This window comes from Triticum aestivum, chromosome 6B, assembly GCF_018294505.1.
Source record: "Triticum aestivum cultivar Chinese Spring chromosome 6B, IWGSC CS RefSeq v2.1, whole genome shotgun sequence".
NCBI classification, from domain to species: domain Eukaryota; kingdom Viridiplantae; phylum Streptophyta; class Magnoliopsida; order Poales; family Poaceae; genus Triticum; species Triticum aestivum.
The window spans coordinates 678,351,587-678,356,725 of record NC_057810.1 but is presented as its reverse complement, the minus strand read 5'-3'; positions in this window follow the sequence as shown (position 1 = coordinate 678,356,725).

The following is a 5,139-nucleotide window of genomic DNA, read 5'->3' as shown; positions in this document are numbered from 1 at the left end:
TTTTTTTTTTGCCAAGCCTTCTAGAAATGTGATTTCATGACGAATTTTTGCAAGCACTTAAAACTTTTGTCAATGTTTCTAGCAAAAAAAAATTGGAATTTTTTGAATTTTTTTCGATTTTTTTTTGATTTTACTGTTCACCCGAGCTCATATGAGCTCGGGTGCAGAAACTCCACGTCCCAAATAGAGTTGTGTTACCTATGTGATTGTAAGTCCTACTTATGATGAGAAATACAGATGGTAACCTTATATACAAGACCTTGTGAGTTTTACCGTAGTTCCATGTATCTTGACGCTATCCTTTTGAGCCATAGAATAAGCTTCTTATCAATTTTTATTTTTTCTTGATTTAATGTGTTCTTTTTGGCGAATTAATTAATATGGTATTTTTTTGCTGTCATACAAACATATGTGAAAGCTCATTTAAACAATGTCTTGTATTACAATCAATATGTTCAATGCTAAAACATATTGAATGTTGTGCATAGAGTGACCAAAACATAAATGAAAAGTGCGGTCGAAGGTAGATCGCGATCCAGTTTTTTGTGTTCAAAGTCAAAATTTTAAAAGGATAGATTGGCGCGAAGGTGACTTATTGCATCGAAAAATCAAAGGCATAATTTGGCGCGAAAGCGATGTATTCCCAATATCGTATTGAATATCGATTTGTCGAGGAAAGAACATCTCTCTTGAGAAAAGGAAACCCGATGTAACATTTAGAAGGAGAACTCAAAGAATTAATCACAATAGATGCATAACAAGAACATAAAACGGTCCTTTCCAACCAAGAGCATAGATGGGGATTCTGATAAATGAAGTTGACTTTGGCCAACCAACCAACCAACCGGTTTGGCAGGTTGCATCTGACGTTAAGCCTGCCGTTTCGGATGTTTGCAAGCGAAACGCTCAGGTCTTCGATGGTAAACGTATGTGCATCTGTTTCCTAGGATGTCTATCATTTATGTGCTCAAGGTTCCAACTTTTGTACTAGCGACTGTACTCGTATGTTTATACTACAGTGTAATAAGGTACTACTTCTAGAAGCATGTAAGAGTGGGCCCCATATCTGTAGAAAGGGAGAGGTACATATTTTTACCACACGAAACACTACGTCCCTATCCCACACACACCAAGCTACAAATCCAGTTTGAAATTGGCATAAGCTACAAAACTAATTTAAGTTGCAAAACTAATTTAGGCGGTACGAGCATATCTCCAATGCCGATCCGCAAAACCGACACGATATTTGTCTGTGGACTGGCCTGGACTCGTCTGCGGATACGGATGCTAGTTTCGGCCATCCAACCCTGCCCCATAAACGCCTGCCCATGATTTTTTTTTCATCTTAAGTCGACAACACACAAAATAATATATCTTCTATCTATCTATCTATCTATCTATCTATCTTCTATTATCTATTCTATCTTCTATCTATTCTATCTATCTATCTATCTATCATATCTATTATATACTAAAAGTAAAATACTGGTCAAAAATAAGGAAATATGCAAGAAATTATATTATTATTATTATTATTATTATTATTATTATTATTATTATATACTAAAAGTGAAACACGGGTCGAGAACAAGGAAATGTTCTAGAAAATCTCAAGTTAATCAGAAACATCTCGTCGTCGATTATGTGGCCCCTTACATTTAAGAGATTTTTAATGGCTTACGTTTAATAAATTAATCCACCTCGATGCATATAAGGCCCAATCAAGCCCAACCTATCCCAACATGTTTTGATCTCTTCAATGGCCCACTTATTCTCACGTACACATGCATGATAAATCTTATTTGGTGCTTATATATAGAGTAATTTGTACCTGACGCACACCCTTTTAATCGATAACTTTCTTAACATGCCTGCTCATCTAGCGTAGCGTAGTGCAATCCCTTCGGAAGCTCCTCCCGCTCTCGATTTACGGAAGCTTCCATCCTGTTTTTATGTTGTTTTTACCCGATTCCGTTTGTTTCTTTTTCTTTTTATGTTTTTTCATTAGAAAACTTGAAAAAAAAGTTCAAATTTCCAATACTAAAAAATACGGGTCAAAATAAGAAAATATACTAAAAATTCCCACGTTAATCAGACATATCAAGCCATTGATTAGGTTGGCCCCTTATATTTAAGTGATCTCCGCTGGCTTAGATTTAATAAATTAATCCACGTGATGCATATAAGGCCCAATCCCTCCTGGCATGTTTAGATCTCTTTTGTAGCCCACTTATTCTCACGTACACATGCATGATGAATCCTATTCCGCGCTTATAGTGCCAAATAAAGTATAATTCATATGTGACACATACCCCTTCAATCAATTGCTTTGTTAATAGGCCGAACCATGTAGCATAGCATAATGCGACCCCTTCAGAAGCTCCTCCCAATTTTAGGAAGCTTCCAAAAGCTTTAGGGGCCTCAATTTTGGGAAGCTTCTGATTTTTTCTTTTTCCTGTGGTTCTTATCTACTTTATCTGTTTTCTTTTTAATTAATTTTCTTTTTACTTAAAAACATCAAAAAATTCAAATGTGCAATAAAAAGATTCCTGAATGTTTGATGCACAAAATTTTGACAAAAGTTTGCACATTTTTTAAATTCATGGAAATGTTTCAAAATGATTGACATTTTTTAAAATTCATGAACTTCTAACAAAACCACAAACCTTTTTCAAATCCATGAACAATTATCAAATTCACAAACTTTTCAAGTTCACAAACATTTTTCAAATCCATGAATGCTTTAAAGTTAATGGAATTTTTTTCAATCCATGACCTTTCAAATTCGAGAACTTTGTTTGAATCCATGATTTTTTTGCAAATCTGCAAACTTTTTTCAAATATGAAAACTTTTTATAAATTCATGATTTTTTCAATTTCATGATCTTTTCTGAATTCACAATTGTTTTTTTGAATTCTTGATCATTTTTTATAAACTCATGAACCTAAAAAACATGCTGGTACCGAGGAACGAAAAAAAAAACAGTTTGGTGTCGAGAAAATAAAAGTTGAGCCAGCCAAGGGTTTAAGCAAACCTGCGAAAAAATGATCCACCAAACAGTGAACTAGCCAAACGAAGCGCGAGGAAAATCTATTTTTGGGCCTCGACCCATTTAAGCACGAAGGCGAGCTCTACCGTGCGAAGCGGCGCCGGTTAGGAGGTCTCCACATGCAGGAGCATGCATATCAATAAAAAATGCATGGTGCATGCACAATTATGCCATTTTTTCTGGACACAGTAAAAATGCAGACACTCATATACATGCATGCACTCATTTCTTTGAACGCACACACGCACACCCTTTTCCTATAAGCATTTCCGAGAGACTGAGCCGGCACATCATCTTGAGATTGACGAAGTTGGCATAAACGCCTTCATAGTCGACGGGAATGTCTTCTCCCACTGAAGGCACATCGCTGAAAGGTCTGAAATAAATCCAGAAAATGCGAGCAACAATGTCATGTATGGGACTTAAACTCTGGTGGGCAGACAGGGCCGGCCCTGGAGTATGGCCAGAGAGGCCACGGCCCAGGGCCAGGCTGAGAGGGGGCCCATGATGTAGTATACATATATAGTATAGCCTGAAGAAAATAGATAAGGGAAAGAATTATGAAAGAAAAAACGTGATGGGCTCGGCCCTCAGATCACTAGGTAGCTAAACATTGGCGCATGCAAGTCATGGCTGCAAAGGACGGGAGCAATTAAATAACGAGCGCTCCTTTGGGAGCCTGGCAACGATCAGCGCCACTTGACGCGCTCTCAGCCATTTGCCACGTGTCGCGCTTTGGACGTTCCCTCTGGATTTTGTTTTTTTCGCACGCGTTTTCGGCTTTTTAAATGTTGTTTTTCCGGGTTTTTTGACGTTTTGGTTTTCTATCGGTCTTCCCTAGCTTTTCGACAAAAAAAATATTTCCAAAAAAATATTTTTTTTGCACAAAAAGCGCATTTTTTTCGCGAGAGTCACGGTTTCGTTTTCGCGAGAGGCACGGTTATGCTATCGCGAGAGGCACGGCCGTGCCTCTTGGAAACGGAAAAAAACGTGTTTACAATTTTTTTTCTTTCGCCAGAGGCACGGTTTTGCTTCCGCGAGAGACACGGTTGTGCTTTCGTGAGAGGCACGGGCGTGCCTCTTTCGAAAAGGAAAAAAAACGTGTTTCTATTTTTTTTTTCTTTCGCGAGAGGCACGGTTTTGCTTCCGTGAAAGGCACGGTTGTGCTTTCGCGAGAGGCACGGGCGTGCCTTTTTTGGAAAGGAAAAAAACACGTTTTCTGTTTTTTTTCTTCCGCGAGAGGCACGGTTTTTCTTCCGCGAGAGGCACGGTTGTGCTTTCGCGAGAGGCACGGGCGTGCCTCTTTCGGAAAGGGAAAAAACACGTTTTCTGTTTTTTTCTTTCGCGAGAGGCACGATTTTGCTTCTGCAAGAGGCACGTTGTGATTTCGTCAGAGGCACGGGCGTGCCTCTTTCGGAAAGGGAAAAAAACCCGTGTTCCCGGTTCGATTTTTTTATCGGTTTTTTTATCTGGTTTTTTCATGAAAAAAAGTTCATCGAAACCTATCAACATGGGATCTAGTTTTAAAGATTTCAACGCGAGGAATCTAACGGCGAAAGCGGTTCGAGATTTGGACGCACGGTTTAAGAGATAAAACGTTTTGAATAAACGGATCTACGAAAAAGGGAAAACTCTCAGGTTGGATAAGTGGCGCACATGCAGCGCGCCACTTGTCGCAACCTGGAGAAGTTGGAGTGATCTCCGCAAGGGAGTAAATTAAATCTACGATACCTAAACTTGATCCTAGGGTTCACTTCCATCATTGTATTTAGGAAAGCTTAAAATACGGTCACCGAGGTTGCCCGGGCGTGTCACTCTACGGTCACCAGTACCGTATCAGCCCTATTTTTGATGACGTGGCAAATATCCCTCTCTCACTACTACTATTTCTCTATGTAATTCTGTCGATCACCTTACCTACGCCCACCGCTGCGCCACACCCCACGCTCCCACCGCTGTTGCAGCTCTTCAGTGTCAGTGTGTCACGTACTAGAGCTCCTAAAGCCTCATGCGGCCCACAAACGAATTGCTGCACTGATTGGCCAGACTCTCATGCTTGGAATTCCCAACTCTCACGCCACGCCGAGCT